General features: G+C 37.9%; 1 long non-coding RNA gene across 1 annotated transcript in view; it reads left to right on the forward strand.

Annotated features, from left to right (window-relative positions):
- Positions 1–18,253, forward strand: part of LOC131479824 (uncharacterized) — a 266,358-nt gene extending 248,105 nt beyond the window's left edge. The window contains exon 3 of the long non-coding RNA XR_009245118.1: positions 18,162–18,253. This is a non-coding gene — a long non-coding RNA (uncharacterized LOC131479824). The remainder of the gene's footprint in view (positions 1–18,161) is intronic.
- Positions 18,254–19,349: the final 1,096 nt, after the last annotated feature.

Genomic DNA, 19,349 nt, shown 5'->3' on the forward strand with positions numbered 1-19,349 from the left:
CTTAGACACAACTTCTAGTGGGTAAGGACTGGTGCTTGTTTGGATTGTGTTTTTGAAAGGAGTGAGTAATGGGCAACTGGAATAGTTCATTCTTTGGGACAGGAAAGGGGAAAGTGAAAACAAAAGTAAAGTGTATAAGATGCAGAAAGAAGCTCTACTGAGTGCTCTTGATTTTAATAGGTTCTATTAAAAAGAAAAATGCCAAAAGGTAGGACTGGATTAGCATCTGAGTATTTGTATTAAATAAAGCAGAAAGTGATTTGGAAGAATAAAGTTCTTTTGAGTAGCAATGAAAGTCTATAAGACATTAGAAGGTAAGACACTCACATTTAGAATGAATTTCTGGTGACCCTACCAGCAGATTTAAGATTGTATGATTTCCTCCTATGACTTCTAAATGCAGAAGAGCTTGGAGGATGAAGTTCTCTGAAAGCCTCACTTGGGCAGAGGAGGATTCCAGTGAAGTGCAGGTCAGAGAGCATGAATGGCCAGTGAAAGAAGGAATCCATAGCAAGTGTGAAATACAGACATGATACATGACAAAAAAAACCAAAGTCTTCACTAGGCTTATATTGTGAGATACGGAGGGGAAACAGTGGCAGATTGCCATGATTCAAATTTATTTCTCCAAAATCTTATGTTGATACTTAGTTACCACTGTGATCCTAGTAAGAGGTGGATCTTTAGAAAATGATTAAATCCTGAAATAGTATGCTAGGATTAGTTCCCTTTCCCAAACACTACAAGACAGCATTCATTCTTTTATCCCTGTTACCATCTACCATGTGATGATATAATTTATTCCTCTGCTATGTGGAGAGGGTAAGAGATGTCATCTTGGAAGCAAAGAGTTTTCACTAGGAACCATGTATACTCATTCCTTGATTAAGCTTCCCAACTTCCAGAAGGGAGAGAAATGCATATCTTTTATGTACAAATCAGCCATGAAGTGGGGGTGCTATATCAAATACCTAAAAATGTGGCTATGGCTTTGGGACTAAGTAATGGGCTGCACCTGGAAGAGTTTGGTGATTCAGGCTAAAAAAATCCCACAATGCCATGAATGACCTATGAAGGGTGATGGTGCAGACTCAGAAGAAAGCAGTAAAAAGGTGATTAACCTTAGAAATCAAACAAGTGCTTTTGATCAATGTTGGTGGAAATACAGAAAGTTTTGATTAGATTACTTTTTAAAGATTTATTTAATTTTTATTGCAAAGTCAGATATACAGAGAGGAGGAGAGACAGAGCTGCACCAACCTGAAACCAGAAGCCAGGAGTTCTTTCAGGTCTCCGATGTGGGTGCAGCATCCCAAGGCTTTGGGATGTGCTTGACTGCTTTCCCAGGCCACAAGAAGGGAACTGGATGGGAAGTGGGGCTGACGGGATTAGAACTGGCACTTAACCCGATTAGCTTTTGGGGAGGGGGGCAGAATTTGGCTCCCCAACTCATGCAAATATTTAAATCCTTAAGTCATAATTAAGTAATGATACTGAAATGGGAAGAGCCTTCATGCCAATGTAGTGATTAGAAAGTAGGTCTCTATTTGATTTGAATGGATATATTGGACAACTTGGGGCTCCATACTGGGATCTGTCATGTGGTGGACCCAGCAGTGATGAGGGCCTCCACCAGGTCAATGCAAAGAGGAATGTGGGATTAAAGTTGCCACAGAGAGTCACCATAGGGTCAATGGCATGAAAACACAGAAACAAGAACAATTTGTGAAAACTAAATCATAGGCTTTAAGCAGAAAGGCTACTTAGAGGTGGGACTATAAAGCCATTGGAGTTGAGCTCCACCACAGTGTGCCCAGGATGCTAAACATGTGGCTTTCATATTTAGTATTTGCCTGTTGGTTTTGGTTATGTTTTGTTCCACTTAATCCTCTCTGTTTGGGTTCCTCCTGTAGAATTGTGATGTATAAACTGTACCTGTGCCACCATCCTATCCTTATAGCTTGTGTTTTTTTTTTTTTTACTTTACAGTTCAGAGAAGGAATTTTTTTTCTTTCCCTCTAATGATTTTCTTTTTTTAATTATTTATTATTTTTAATTCATTAATTACATTGTATTATGTGGCACAGTTTCATAGGTACTTGGGTTCTCCCCACCCCTCCCCAAACCCTCCCACCATGGTGGATTCCTCCACCCTGTTGCATAACCACAGTTCAAGTTCAGTTGAGATTCCCCCATTGCAAGCATACACCAAACATAGAGTCCAGCATCTTACTGTCCAGTCAAGTTCAACGGCTTCTTAGGTATACCCTCTCTGGTCTGAAGACAGAGCCAGCAGAGTATCATCCCGATCAATTAAAAGCTCCAACATACCATCAGCAAAAATTTACATCACCACGGAATTAATTGACATAGTAATGAGTAACCAATATGTTAAAAGTAAATGCGAGTTCTTAACCACCTTCTGTGACCATCTCATTGACATTTCAGTTTTAGTCTATACACAACATATAACAAACCTAACATAACTTGTTATACATAACATCGTGTCATCTTAAATTAAGGCAAACATGTGGTATTTAACCTTTTGGGATTGGCTCATTTCCCTTAGCATTATGGTTTCCAGTTTGGCCCATTTGGCCACAAAGAACTGCATTTTGTTTTTTTTAATAGCTAGTAGTATTCCATGGAGTAGATGAACCATAGCTTTCTTATCCAATCCTCTGCTGATGGGCATTTTGGCTGCTTCCATGTTTTTGCAATTACTGATTGTGCTGCTATGAACATAGGAGTGCATGTTGGTTTCTCATAAAACAAGTGTTCTGGATATATTCCTAGGAGTGCTATTGCTGGATCATACGGTATGTTGATTTTGAGTTGTTTGAATGTTCTCCATACTGATTTCCATAGAGGCTGTACCAACCTGCAGCCCCACCAGCAGTGGAGTAGGGATCCCTTTTCCCCGCAACCTCGCCAACAAGTGTTGTTGGTGCTTTTATTCATGTGGGCCAGTCTTACTGGCGTTAGGTGGTACCTCATTGATGTTTTAATTTGGATTTCCCTTATTGCCAGGGAACTTGAGCATTTTTTCATATGTTTATTTGCCATTTGGGTTTGTTCCTTTGTGAAGTGTCTGCCCACTTTTTTTTTATAACTTGAAGATGATGGTTTGCACCTTTAAATTAAGTTAGATTGAATTAAGGCTTTGTGACTTTGGGGGATAAAGTAAACACATGTAAGATGTAAGAAAGACATGAGCTTTTGTGAGCCAACAGTGGAATATTATGATTTGAACTGAATTTGTTTCTGCAGCTCTTATAAACAGTTATGTCCTAAAATCTGAAGTGGTATTAAAATGGTTGCAAATTTAATTCAATTACGGTGATTAAGAAGTAAAACATTGAGTAGTCCTTTGGTCATTTGGGGAGTGCCATTGGAAATCAATGCTCAGAGAATATGGGCTATACAAGCTGAGTTTGAACCAGCTTCTCTGTCAGCTCCTTGGCTTGCCATGCAATCATCCTTTGACCCATGCTTTGCCATTGCCACCCTCCACATTCATCAGACGTGAGACTAATGTGATGATCTGAAATTGAACTGTGATCTTCCACAGTTATGAGCCAGAATAAACTTTTCTTCATTAGTAGCTTCTCTCAGATATTTTAGTTGTAATAATGAAAACTGTTTAATACAAGCTCTTGGACAAAACTTCTATAGGAAAAAACTTTTATAGGAAATTGAGGGAAAGAACATCCTTGTAATGAAATGACTACTCATTTTGTTGAATTGTGTTCCTGTTCTGGCTCTTGTGGAGTACAAACTCAACAGAAATGAACTAGGATATTTGATGGAAGAAATAACTGATCAAAATAATGCATCTGCTCTACACTTCCCCTTAACTGCTGCTAATAAATGTGAGATTAAGGCAATGAATTTAATTATTTGTATTTAAAAGGAAGCAAAGCAGAGCCTTACCCACATGGTTTATATGAGCATCTGGACATTACACTTCTGAGCTGGACTTAAGAGTTCTGAGGCTTAACTATTCCAACATTAGGACAGAAGTAAAGCATTTGCTTGTGAGAAGGACATAGATTTGGGGACTTATAGGCAAAATTCTATGTTCTGAATCTCCCCCAACAAAAAATTAATATGCTAAAGCTGAATTGCCAATATGGCAGTATTAAGATGCAGATCTTTATAGGAAAATCAAATAGTTATGCCAGAGTATTCATAAATGGGACCAATGATATTATACAAGGGGTGTAAGGAGCCAACATCACAGAGAAAACAAAGTCACTTTCTGTAAGATCTGGAAAAGTAAAAAATTTTTCACTTATTACCACATTCAACATTCTTTTATGAAAGTATTCATAAAAAATTTGGCAAGAAAAATTAAAGGACAAACAAATCAGAAGAAATTAGGTTATTCTTATCTACAGATGCCATGATTTTATATATAGAAAAATCCACAAACACTAACAAGAAATTATAACTGTTAGATCCATTAGGTGCCAGGTTATAATATAAAAATATAAAAAAGCACTTTTACTTGATAGTAAATATGCTGAAATGGAAATTGTTGATGAAATCTCACTCCCAATATGTACAAAAATGTAAAATATCTCAATTTGTAAATTATACAAAAATACGTTAATCCCAAACATATCAGCAACTTAAAATATCAGCAACAAAAATAAAGATCAACCAATCCAGTTAAGAAATGGGCAAAGGGCTTCAACAGAGAATTCTTCTCTAAAGAAACAATGCAAATGGCCAATCAGTATATGAAAAAATGCTCAATTTACTAACAATCTGTGAAATGCAAATCAATACCACAATGAGGTATCACTTCATAATTTCAGAATGGCTAAAATCCAAAATACAGAGAATAACATGCTGGTGAGAATGTGAAGCAAAGGGGAATACTTAACACAGCTGGTGGACATGTAAACAGTGAAGCCACTGTGGAAAACAGTGTGGAGATTTCTTTAAAAAAAAAAAAAAACTAGAAATAGACTTGCCATATGATCCAGCAATCCAACTACTGGGTATACAACCAAAAATCATGAACATGTTATATCAAAAGAACACCTGCACACCACAGTGTTTATAGCAGCTCTGTCCACAATAGCTAAAATTAGGAATCAATCAAGGGGTCGATTATTAGAGGAATGGAGAGAGAAAATGTGTATATACACAATGTAATATTATTTAGCTATAAAAAGAAAATTGTATCATTTGCAGGAAAATGAACAGACCAAAGAACATCATGTTGAGCTAAATAAGCCAAACACAGAAAGATAAATACCACATGTTCTGCCTTATATGTGGAGGATAAAAGATTTTTAAAAAGAAGGAATGAAAGAAGGAAAAGAAAGAAGAAGAAATGTCTGGTTAATCAGTAATGCCAAAAAATATAGTTTCCCGAAACTTTGTTTTATACCTCTATCAAGTCAATAATTAAAATTATGATACTATGGGGCCGGGCATGGTGGCCTAGAGGCTAAAGTCCTTGTCTTGAACATACCCAGGATCCCATATGGGTGCTGGTTCTAATCCTGGCAGCCCCGCTCAGCTCCCTGTTTGTGGCCTGAGAAAGCAGCCAAGCATGGCCCAAAGCCTTGGGATCCTGCACCCACATGGGAGACCTGGAAGTTCCTGGCTTCTGGCTTCAGATCAGTGCAGCACGAGCAGTTGCAGTCACTTGGGGAGTGAATCATCAGACAGAAGATCTTCCACTCAGTCTCTCCTCCTCTCTGTATGTCTGACTTTGCAACAAAAATAAAATAAAAACTAAAAAAATGCAATACAATAGATTCAATGATTTGTTATTAAATTTATTGTGTATGGCTGAAATAGTCATTTTTTCATTCAAATATTATTTATAGCCATGGTCTCTATTTTTACTGTACTAAGGTCTTTTTGCTTTTTACTTAAGTTTTCATTCAGTGATGCAGTAAGGCTTTTTAGTATAATGTAAGTTTAAAATATATTATACCTCAAACTACAAAAGGACAGAAAAGAGAAAAGGAGGGTGGAGAGTAGAAAGGTAGAGAGTTGGTTGGCATGGTGGTACAGTAGGCTAATACTTTGCCTTGTAATGTAGGCATCACATATGATACTGGTTCATGTCCTGACTGTTGCACTTCCAAATCAGCTCTCTAGTTATGGCCTGAGAAAGCAGCAGAAAATGGTCCCCATCCTTGGGACTGCACTCCCATGTGGAAGACATGAAAGAAACTCCTGGCTATCCTGCTTCAAATCAGCTCAGCTTTTGCTATTGCAGCTCTTTGGAGAGTGAATCAGTTGATGAAAGCCCTTCTATTTCTTTCTTTTCTATATAGTATCTGCCTTTCAAATAAAAATAAATCTTAAAGAAAAGGAGAGGGAAGGAGAAGAAAGGCTTTATCCTTACATTCTTTGTGTCATGCCTATAAACCATACTGAATCTGTTTAAACAAAATTAAAAGTGTATTAATAGTGGGAAAAAAGTTTAAAATACACATTAAAAAGTAAATAAAATATCTAAGAATAAATCCAACCCAAATGAAAGATCATTAAAATAAAAATTATGCAACACTGCTGATGGGCTGGCATCATAATATAGTGGGTAAATCCTGCAATGCCTACTTCTTATATGGGCACTGGAAAAAGAACCGGCTGCTCCATTTCAGATCCAGCTCCATGCTAATGTGCAGGGACCGGCAGAATTCTCACTAGACAAAGTCATTATTTAAGAGAGAAAACTAGTGGTTTCTACTTTTAGTTCATGTGTTTAGTCATCATCACAAAGGTCTAGAAGAACATAGACTGGAATTCTGATAAAACCAGAAGCGACCATTGGATCACAATCAGATCCTGACTTTGTGATCGTAACAATGATTACTGAGGTTATGCCTGACCTGGTTAATCTGAAGTAGGGCCTTTTGTCCCTGCTCTAAAACGGCTTGAGGCTCTGAAAGTTCTCATCAGTAGTTTTCTTTTCCTAATAATTCTGCTTCTTCAGTATCAAATTATTCATCACTTTGGTAGTTTTCATTCCTCCATCAATACTACTTTGTTACTTGAAATTTCCTACTAGAAATCTCATATTAGGACCAAATTGCCACTTTGTTAGAAATGTGTACAAAATGAATGTGCATTGTTTCACATAAGCGAGTCATTTGGACCCAGAAATGTTGATTCCATTGATCTGAACTTGAAAACAAAATTCCAGAAGTTTCATTTTGAGGTGGAAATGGCTACAACATTTTTGAGGCTGCTTGTTCTTTGAAGAAAAGATATGCAGACACCTTGACTGAAAATTTACGTCAGGTCAAGCCAGAACAGAAAAAGACCCACATTCAGAAATAGAAGGGCTTTCATCAACTGATTCACTCTCCAAAGAGCTGCAACAGCAAAAGCTGAGCTGATTTGAAGCAGGATAGCCAGGAGTTTCTTTCATGTCTTCCACACGGGAGTGCAGTCCCAAGGATGGGGACCATTTTCTGCTGCTTTCCCAGTCCCTAGTTTGAATAATAATTCTTTCCCCTCAATTTTCCTATTTACATCCATGTTCAGAAGCTCAGCAAATACGCCTTGGAATATGTTACTGGTCATTGATCTGATGTTGGTCAAAAGTCATCAATGGCTAGCCTGGGTCTTTTTCTGTTCTAGCTTGACCTGATGTAAATTTTCAGTCAAGGTGTCTGCATATCTTTTCTTCAAAGAACAAGGAGCCTCAAAGCTGTTGTAGCATTTCCACCTCAAAATGAAACTTCTGGAATTTTGTTTTCAAATTTAGTTATATCCACTTGAGCCAAACAAACCCCTTGCACTTGGTTGACTCTCTCATTCAGGTCTTCTAGGTTGCATGTGAGGTCATCTCTCTCTCTCTTAACACACAGCTAGAGAGGTCTTTTCAGCTTTCCCTTCCTCCTTCAAATCCTCTGCGACTGAAGCAACACATAAATTGGACAATGACTAAGCATTTGTTGCACATTCTATATTTAAGAACTTTCTTCTAATCTTTTTTTCCTCACAGCTAACAAAGGTAGGCTAACACTTTGAGTTCTCAAATTTTAATTAAAAAAATAGAATGCACATAAGTGATCTGCCCCAAATCAGCACCAGAATCATAGTTGTAATTAGCAGTTCTTCCAGATTCTCAGCTTTTGATGATGACTAACTTCATTAATTATAGACAAGGGAAGGGAAAACTTAATGAAGGGCACCTCCCAATGGGATATAAAATATCTTTATGGCAAAATCTTAAGAGCTGATTAAGAATAATATGAATTTTAAAAATATACCTTATTCATTTGGAATTTATTTACCTGCAAATCTTAACTATTGAGATGTTGGGCCAAATTTAGATCAATGGAATCAACATTTCTGGGTCCAAATGACTCGCTTATGTGAAACAATGCACATTTATTTTGTACACATTTCTAACAAAGTGGCAATTTGGTCCTAATATGAGATTTCTAGTAGGAAATTTCAAGTAACAAAGTAGTATTGATGGAGGAATGAAAACTACCAAAGTGATGAATAATTTGATACTGAAGAAGCAGAATTATTAGGAAAAGAAAACTACTGATGAGAACTTTCAGAGCCTCAAGCCGTTTTAGAGCAGGGACAAAAGGCCCTACACAATTTGATGGTATCGTTGTGTTATGGTATAATGAAGCCAATGATTGGTTAATATCACTCTAAGTAATTGGACATAGGTTAGGATAACAAGAACGAGGATGAGATCTATTTCAGAAAGCATTTTCCTTCCCATTAAGTAAGAGTAGATGACTTAAAGCTAATTTCTAGATTGTAACAACCAAGTAGTCTATCACTTCTGTATATGAGCTGTTACAGAGGAGGTGCTAAAGTGTAATTTCTACTCCCAAGTAATGTGATCTGTTCCAAGTAGTTGTCATGGGATTCTAAATGATTGTCATAGAACCAAACATATCTGAAACATTTCTTCTGAGATAACCTCTAGAGAACCTCTACAGATAACCGCAGGTTAAAAAAGAAAATGTGTATTTTAGGGAAGTTGATTTTTTTCTTTATTTTAGATAAAGTTAGGTGTCATTTGGAGACAAGCCTGATAGAAAATTATTTGCAGGTTAACACTGCATCTGAAATATAAAGCGTATTCACGATGTAGTAAAAATCCTTTTCTTACTCTGCTGTTTCAGAGAATAAATATCAGAAAGTGGTTCTAAAACTCAATGGAGGCTAAATTCATCTACTGGCTTGTGGGCATGTGTGTATGTTACTATGCAAGTGTTGGAGAATTGCACTTCATATTTTATAAAATGGTCATCAGTCTAAAATAAATAAAAATGCATTACCAAATAATATTTTATGTTATAAATAGCTAAAGAGCATACTGATTTTAGCATAATTATCTTCTAGTCACAAAGAATAACCATCATAAATATTAAATTACCTACCATAGGCCAGACATAATGCTTACTATTTACATACATTGTTGCATTTATACTAAAGATTGTCAGGATGTCTAATGAGTGAAATAAACATGTCTAAGATATTAGCACAAAGTCTGACTCACAGCAAACATTCAACAAATTGATTGTTCATTTTTATTATCCTCAAGATAGCAATAATTAAGTTTCAAAAGTAATTTTCTAACACAGTACATACCTACTGAATGTTTCATTTTACCTTTAATTCATCATTGTTTCCTGTCTAGAGTTGGCTAAGGGTTTAAATTTCTTGAAAGAGCAATTGGCATTGAAGCACCAATCACCATCCATGGATCTAAATATAAGTACACAGGGGTTTTGATAAATATGAAGGGTCTATGGTAAATATAAAGGGTCTTTTTTATGGCCTGGCAAAGCAGTAGCAGATGGTCCAAAGCCTTGGGCACCCTGTGCCCTTATGGGAGGCCTGTAAGAAGCTCTTGCCTTCAGATTGGCTCAGTTCCAGGTGTTGTGGCCCTTGGTGAGTGAACCAGTATATGGGGGAATCTTTGTCCCTTCCTGTCTGTGTAAATCTGTTTTTCTGATTAAAATATCCTTTAGAAAAATTAAGAATGTTCTCTGTAACTTCTACACATAAGTCCAAACTCCGATCTGTGGAATAACATCAAGCAAATCCATCTCCATATTATCATCTAAAAAATGGCAGCCTTTTTGGGTCTCACAAGCCAAACCGGTCTCATGTGGAAAGATCTCCATTCCATCTTTACCTCCTTGGTACTTTCTTTTAGTCCATAACAATAAGTTGTGCTCTGGATCCCCAACCATCTATTCAGAACATTCCAGTTCTTTCTAGATTAGTGCTGTCAGCATTTATATGAATATTACTTTAGGGGCTGGCACAGTGGTGTTCAGGTTAATCATCTGCCTGTAAGTTTCGGCATCTCATGGGCACAGGTTTGTTTCCTGACAGCTCCATTTCTGGTCCGGCTCTCCATTTATGACCTGGGAAAGCAGTGGAGGATGGCTCAAGTTCTTAGGACCGCACACCCATGTGGAAGATCTGAAAGAAGCTCCCAGCTTCTGATTTCAAATTAGCTCAGCTCTGGTTGTTGTGGCCATTGGGGTGAACCAGTAGGTGGAAGATTTCTCTCTCTCTCTGTCTCTCTTCCTCCCTCCCTTTAAAAATTTAAAAAATTCTCTCTCTAAAAATTTGCCTTTCAAATAAAAATAAATAAATCATTTAAAAAGACTAACTTAATAGAAGGCTAGATAACAAATACAACTTCTCTTTTACTGATGTTTAATCTTCAACAATGGATGATGATTCTTATAAAAAACTAAGGATAGGAGTTCTAGTTATGGAGCATGAAGAGTTTCTGGGACGTATGTGTAAAATCTTGGACATATATGAACTCCAGGTGCTACAGACTATTTGCATGTGAAAAAGCAGATGTTGAAATCATAAATTCCTATGATGATAGAACTGGCAAGTAAAGCCTTGATGAGTTATTAGGATATGAAGACAGAGTTTTCTAATTAAATCCGGGGGTGTCAGGTCTAGAACTGTGAGTTAAGACTTCACATTATGATTACAGTAGCTTGAATGGATACAAAGAAGCAAAGGGTATTTATGTAATGTGTATGCACATTGATGTACACAAACACTCATATACAGCTGTATTGCGGCTTTATGACCAGTGAAAATAGAAAAGTAAAACAACCCACTGATTACAAGGAAGAATTTCCAAGAGGGAAAATGAGAGAATTTTTAAAAATCCCACCTTTATAATTGCTAAGCAGTGGCATTAGTAGGGGAATGAATTCATACACTTGGCCAGCTGAGCAAGGAAACAGGACTTTGAACCTATATACTGAGCGGTCCAAAGCATCTTCACTTCATGTGATGTTTAATGGCATCACCTTCAGAAATATGTATTTTCAGATCACAGCTTAGGGTTTATGTGTCACTCAATAATATAGCGTAACACTTGAGATACAACATAGCCTTTAAAATGAATCCCTAAACACCAGCGTCAATTGAAGCATGAGCACATCTGGGTAAAGCAATACGTTCTTCAGTACATACATGAAGAAGGTTATAACAGTGATCCTTTACTATGCATCTTAATTTTCTTTTCTCACTGCTCAGGGTTATAGGAAAATTGCATTTAAAACTAAGATTGGGCCCGGTGTGATGGCTTAATGGCTAAAATCCTCATCTTGTAAGCGCCAGGGTCTTACATGGGCACTAGTTCATTTTCTGGCTGGTCCACTTCCCATCTGGCATCCTGCTTATGGCTTGGGAAAGCAGTAAAAGATGACCCAAAGTGCTGAGATCCTGCGCTCACATGGGAGATGCAGAAGAAGCTCCTTGCTTTGGATCAGCTCAGCTCTGGCCATTGTGGCTGTTTGGGGAGTAAAGCGATGAATAGAGGCTTTTTCTCCCTCAGCCTCTCCAATAAATATGGATAAATCACAAAAAAGAGAGCCTAACAGATTATGTGCTGGGATCTTTTTATCACACAATGATTCAGTGCATGTTAAGTATTCTGTTTCTCCATAATGAAGGAATCAGAGATGGCCAGGATGAATAAGCAAAGAAGACTATGGAATTCTGTTTGTATGTGACCAGATAACTTGTTTGATGCTGGCTACTTAGCTCACTAACCTGCTGCTCCACTTTAGGTGGGCTTTGTATGGGGGTGGACTTTCTCCTCTGTGTACAGGTAGTCTGGCATCATCTGATGACTTCCTGTGCAGTTGTGCTTGTTCTGTTAAGGTTGATGATCTGTACATTTACAGATTGTATATCCTCAGTTTCTTGGCCTGTGGGAAGAAGACACCACTGATAAGCTGAGCATAAAATTAAGAGTCATCTTACCTGTATTGTGCAAAATCTTATATCCAGTGTTTCAGAGAGTTACATTCTGCCAGGTTCCTGGAATAATTTTTTTTCAATGGTGAATTCACATTTCACCAAAGATATTTGGCATGGTTAGGAAATGAGGTACTCTGTTTAATCAAATAATGCCAGTTAGCTCATTGGATGACCAATTTTCAGAGCATCATATTACTGTATGATATAATAACAGTACAAAAGGTAACACTGAGGATTCAGGGGGCGTGCACAAATTCTGTTGTGCCTCAGTGATTTAATAAAGTAGCATTTAAAGATAGGTTCCAGTTGATAGAATAAGCAAAAGTGGAAATGGTCTATAACAGACCCACATGCACTTCAGGAAAAGGAGCTATTGGAAACAACAGATGCTATTTAATTGTCTTCTAAAATCATGGTGTCATTTTAGAAATTTGTTTCTTTTCAAAGGTTTGACACAGATTACTAACTAACCTCAATGCACACATAGATGTACAAACTAAAGCCTTCAACTAAAAACACCAAAATTCTTAACTGGTAATAAAATGACAGCCTCAAGGTTCAAATGTCAGATCAATGGAAGAGCTGCGGATACAGACATATCCCAAATCACTTTTTAGCAAACCATATCATTCCTGCATTCTCTCCAAAACAGAAAATATGGAAGCCCAATAAAACCATTTTGCTCTTTCTATTCAATTTCAAGTGCAGTGAGCTTGTAAAAGATGAAAACATTTCATTTGGGAGATAAAATGCAATTCTATAAATTCAAATTGGAAAGTTGAATTAAGACAGGACAGATCATCACCCTGTATTTCATGTACAGTCTGAGACCTGGTACTGTAAAACTGCAGGCTACTATGATCATTAATTTACAGCAGAGCATGTTTGGCATCTGAGTCTGGTTTGTAAGTGGCATGCAGCGTCTGGGCTTTCCTAACATTATAGGAAAAGTACCTTTGGCTCTGTAACATGCCTGACCTTCTCCAACTTCACCAATATTGTTTCTAGGTCATTGATTTCTTTATTCGCCTCAAAATGTTCATCTTTGAGTTTCTACCTCCTGGCAGACAGTTCAGAATTTATCTCCTCTTCTTTGCCTGCCTGCTCAGATAGCTTCTTGACTGCGGCCTCCAGCTAGATCTTGGATTTAATCAGATAGTCTCACTGTTCTTCAACATTTGCCAGGGTCTCATGCTCCTGCCACGATGAGGAGAAAATTGTTGCCAACAGCTGGAAGTAATTTATCAGCAAGGGGAAAATGCTGCTTAACACATTGCAAAGAGATAATTGCCTGCCCTCTGCCTAGCACATTCACCTGCTTTCCTAAGGTACTCAAGTGATGTTCCCAGGTCCCTGATCCTCTTGTTGAAAAGTGGGAGAGTTGCTTGTGTTTGGAGGTGGTTTCAATTGCTCAGCTGGGTGTGTAGATTAGATTACCCCTTCTAAAGCACTTAATAGGATCCTGATGACCTAAAGGTGCTAACATGCTGCTTAAATCACAGCTTCTGGAAGTATCCACATGGGCGTATGCTTTGCAATTGATATGTCTCAGAATATGGTCTTTAAAGAAAGTAGTGTACATTCAGAAAATGGAATATTTATGATGGTATTATAAACAGTCTGGTGTACTTTTGTGAGTGTATACATATAGTCTTCTAATAAACTGAACTGAGCTGCATATATTTTTATTCGTAGTCTGAATTTAGAATTTATAAGGTTATTTGCAATTCACTACCAGATCTCAATATTATTTTCAACTAGCATTTTGCCTCAATAATGCTGTCAGCAAGAAACTCTACAGTATTTACACCTAGAGCATAAAATACTCTTTTCTTTTATCCTTGCACAAGCAACAAGCAATGCCTTCAGCTCTTATTATTGACTGACCTATCATTTCTGAGTTATAGGCTCAGATGATGTCATATAGTGCATGTTTCCTAGCTTTGAATCCATTTAGTTTATTATCTTTAAGGGCTAAGTAGAAGATGCTTGTAAAAACTTCTTAAATGCTATAGGTGTTGTTTACAACGTTAGATAGTCTTCATCTTCCATCCCTACAGCTTACCTTCTGCCACAATATACCAGTTAGGGCAATACATTATTTTTTTCCTTTGCCTCAATTAAGTTATATCTATTAATTAGATCAAGAGCAGAAAAAAATGTCATTTGATCCTGAGTAACTATTGCTTTCCCCAACAAACTGGGCTATAAAACTTTCAGATGGAGAAAGCATAACTTAAGTAAGATATTGAAAAGAGGAGCTGAATTAGGAAAAAATGTCAAAGCATTTGGAAAGGGCCAATGCAGATCAGAAACTTGAAGTGTTCAGGAGATAATGGGGACACTTCATATTATCTTACCCCAAGCTGACAAGTAGAACAGTTGTTTGCTGCACTTCACTCACTGGGTAGACAGAACCTGTCACCATCACCAATGAAGAGAACAGTTCAATTGACTGTCATTGATCCATTCATTACACATGACAGTGGCATTGGGAGGCCCATGGAGCAATGGACTGTCAGTTTAATGGTAAGAAGATCCTTTCCCTAATGCCATTTATTCTCTAATGTGCTCAAAGTATTAATTGGAATTCTGTCATTTCTGTTGGAATTTAGAGTGCATAAAGGGTTTTTAAATAATCGTCGTTACTTTTATCCCTTTTGTGTTTAGTGTGTCCCTTAACACAATTTATGAAAAATATTTCACAGCTTTGTTAACTTTTTAGCAACAGTTACAGTTAGTGGAGTTCATCTCACTCTTCTTTTGTCTAGTAATTGCTTCCCTGCATCCCTTGTGTTACCATAATGCCAAGCTATTATCTTCTGGTACCGAGCAAGTTGAGTTCATTTGTTTCTCAGTATCATGTTAGGTAAGCCTGGCTATTCTATAATGATAGGAAAGATGGTGAGATCTTGGAGGCCAGATCTTATCCAAAGCTGCCTGTTTTCTCAGCCAAAATGTAATAAACTATTATGTGTATTACATTTAAAGTATCTATTTGAAATGTGGAGTGGCAATTAGAGAATGAGAGAGAATTTCTTCCGTCAGTTCACTCCCCAAACATCCACAACAGTTAGGTCTGTAGCAGCCTAAAATCAGAAGTCAAGAACTTCATCCTGGTGTTCCACACTGGTATTAGGGACCCAAATGCATAAATCGTCATGCACTGCCTTCAAGGACTGTAAACAGAGAACAAGGTAGGAAGCATGGCAGTTGGCACTAAACCCAGCACTTGAATATTGGATATGGATATCTTAAGCAGCTACTTAAACTTGTTGTACCACAGCACCTGACTCCAAACTGATTCTTACAATAGACTTAGCAAAAGATACAGAAACCTGCAACTTTAACAAGTATCCCAGGTGAGACTAGTTTACCTTGAAGTGCTAGAATTACTGCTAACATTATGTCTGTATGAGAAATATGGATTTGAATGCAAAGCCTTATGTGAAATATGGCCTTTTGGAACATTGGCGAGTAACACAAATTTAAAGAATCACTTGGATCAGATTAAAAATGCCAAATTTTCTTTGATTTCCTAAGTGTAAGAATAATAAAATGTTCAAAAATTGTATTGCAACAAGCATTTTTCAATTTAGTTTTGTGCAAATTCAGATTGAGGGGATAACAGTGGTAATCAGAAAACAATGCCTGCCCTTTGGGAAATGTGGGAGTAACATTAATCCAGGTGGCTAGGGGTAAACGGGAATGAATAACTGTACACTGCTATGGCATTGGAGACCAAAGAGTTTCAAATGTCATACTGTCACGATCTGAAATTTGCTTATCAGCAAAGCACCAGAATGGTTTTTTGTTTTGTTTTGTTTTGTTTTTTTATTGGTTACATTGCATTATGTGACACAGTTTAATAGGTACTGGGATTCTCCCCAGCCCCCCCATGGTGGACTCCTCCACCCTGTTACGTTACCACAGTTCAAATTCAGCGGAGTTTCTTTCATTGGAAGCATCTACCGGGCATAAAGTCCAGCATCATATTGTCCAGATAAGTTCATCAGTTCCTTGGGGAGACCATCTCTGGTCTGAAGGTAGAGCTGGTAGAGTGTTTTTGACATTTCAAAGGATCTGAATTGCTGCCACTCTCACCACTCCAAGCACAATGAGGTCTCTGGAGAATCCACCGATTGACATAGTCCATCATAGAATCTCCATACGCCCAGCACTTATATTGCCAACACATAGCTGAGGCGGATGATCGCCTGGGGAAATACCCATAGAGCCTTTCCCCGAGATGTTCCCAGACCAAACTCCTGTATGTACCGGCAAGAACCGGGCCGTCACAGTCCATCGCCCCAATCAGCTGGCGGTTGCAGTTGCTGGGCCTGCTGGCCACCCAGCGGCGAGCTCTGGGGTTTTTATGATTTGTATTAGCTGTTTAAGGACACTCATGAATTAGACCAGCTTTAGTATAGGTGAAACATGAATTCCTGGCGATTACCAGTGATAGGGACATGTAACTTTAGCATAAGAGTGGGACTGAGACCTGAAGGTTTGAAGGGGAATGCCCACAAGAGGAGCAGCAGCACCGGAGAGCGCATCCTGAGTGGGGTGTGGGGTGGACCGGACTGCAACCTTTACCAGCTCAGACAGGGCCAATGGGAGGGCCTGACTGTGCCAGGCACTGGCCTAAAGCCCAGTGGCATCTAGGAGAACTGGATCTGGGAGGGGATTTAATAATGTGATGCTTTGATGCTAACCTACAGTTACTTGCCGCGAAGGCAAACATAAAAACAATTATTTTTAAGCATGCAGCTCATTAGTTGTGCTAATTTAGAATGGGGAGGGAATCCTGAAATCAGGAAATTTAACCAGAAATCTGCTACAGTAACCTGACAATCTCGAGTAAGTTTTTCTTAGAACCTACTATCAACTCTACCTGATGAGTTGCTAATGACTCACTTCAAGTTAAGACCCAGTGCCCACTGGTAAACATGATAGATAAAGGTGCTGTTATACAGTGAAAATTCACCTAATAGTGTAGCCTGTTTTCAAAACATTCTACCAGTGAAATTACTTCCCGATAAAATAATGTTTTCTGTGTTTCCAACGTCTGTTTGTAAAATTCTACAGAATTTAAAAGTACATGTTTTGATTTTTTTTTCCAAGTCAATTCTGCTTATGGAATAAGGGAGTCTAGTTTAAAACTTGATTTAAAAAAACAAATGGAGCTCAGTGCAGTAGCCTAGTGGCTAAATTCCTCACCTTGCATTGTGCTGGGATCACATATGGGCACCGAATCATATATTGGCTGCTTCACTTCCCTTCTAGCTCCCTGGATCAGCTCAACTCTGCAGCAACTTGGAGAGTAAACCAGCAAATGAAAGGTTTTTCTCACTGTCTCTCCTCCTCTCTGTAAATCTGACTTTCCAATTAAAAACAAAATGGTGAACAACTCACAGCCTGCATCTGAAGAAATGAGATTCCTGTATTAGGAACATTTATTTTACCCTTTGTTCATTCCATCTGAGATGATGATTAATGTGTACTTATTCATTTGAAAGATTGTGTTTGCATGTGTAAAAGCAAAAGAGAGAGAATTTCATATCTTCCAGCGCATTCTCCAAATGCTCACACATCTGAGGATGCTCCAAGCTGAAAGAGCCAGAAACGCCATCCAGGTCCCGCAAATGGGTGGCAGGGACCACACTGCTCACATCATCAGCTGCTGCTCCCAGTGTCTGATTGATGAGGAAGCTGGAATTGGCAATGGAGCCAGGCCCTGAGCTTAGGCTCTGATTCTGATGCAGTGTGCAACCATCGTAATTGCTACACCAAATGCCGCCGTACACATCAGCTCTGTGGTGGGAGGCACAATGATTTTTCTGATTTTCATAGTTGCATGTATTTTCATCTAGCCATCTCTTTTCCCATTCCCTCAGATTTAACATCAGGCATAAACTTGAAAAAAGAACCTGTGAGTTCTCCATAGTTATGAAAACTCTTAGTGGATCAAAGAAAGCATCTTTCTCAGTCAGGAGAGAAAAAAGTAAGTTAACCAAGAATATAAAAGGTGGTTTCCCAAATTAAGATATTTAATATGTACATATGAAAAAGATAATAATCATTGTGAAAATAGATTCTCATTAGTTTTAAAGGCACATCCAGATCTGGATTCTCATTTTATTCTTTTTAAAAAACACCTCTGATGGATTTTTGGAGTTTGCAATATTGTGAAATACATGACCTGACAATGTTTCCATCACAGACATCTTTGAAATGATGAGCCTGCTTGAGTGTAATAAATACACTGATCTCAGCATCCAAGCAATAGATGAATGCATGCATAGCAGTTATCTTCATGAAAAGAGGAAATCAGTTTTGGTGTTTAAGGCATGCTGTAGTAGATTCAGCCTTCAAGCTCTACTCCATAGACAGAAGGCCTAATTGCACACATGCTGGCATGAGGTCAACAAGCCCTGGAACTTTGGTATCAACCCCTTCCAGGGACCCTACCAGTTAACCTTCCCTGAAACTGATAAGTCTCACTAATGACAAAGGGCTTTCTCAATTAAGCCAGGATGTAAATACTAGAGGAAGTACCTACTTTTTCAAATGTGCAAACACCATCTCAAGCCTTTAGAATTAGGAATAAGTGAGAGATACAACACTACCAAATGACATAAAGTCTTTAGTAATTGACCAGAAAGAAATGGGGATGAATGAAGGGAACAATTAGATATCAGAGGAATTTTCTATTGGCAGCGAGGGACAAAGACCTAGCATCTCATGCAAATAGAAGCTAAAAAAAATTGTCCACAATAGCTGGAAAATGTATGGGAAGAGGGAGGACTGTTGATTCAATTGTGGAGACACTAGTGCAAAGCTATAAGAAATGTGAAGAATGAATCAAGAATATAAAATAAAGTAAACAGGAAAATCAATCTCCAATAGGCCATTCTTAAGAAATGGAAGTTTGTATTTCCTGGCAAAGTGTTTAAAATGATGACCTAAAAATACTGAGTGAGCTATAAGAACACACCATGAAGTCAGAAAAACCAATACATGAACAAAATTATAAGTGAAATCAACAGATATTAGTCATGACAAAGTCAGATTTAAAATATAGA

The sequence above is a fragment of the Ochotona princeps genome, chromosome 3, assembly GCF_030435755.1.
Source record: "Ochotona princeps isolate mOchPri1 chromosome 3, mOchPri1.hap1, whole genome shotgun sequence".
Classification (NCBI taxonomy): domain Eukaryota; kingdom Metazoa; phylum Chordata; class Mammalia; order Lagomorpha; family Ochotonidae; genus Ochotona; species Ochotona princeps.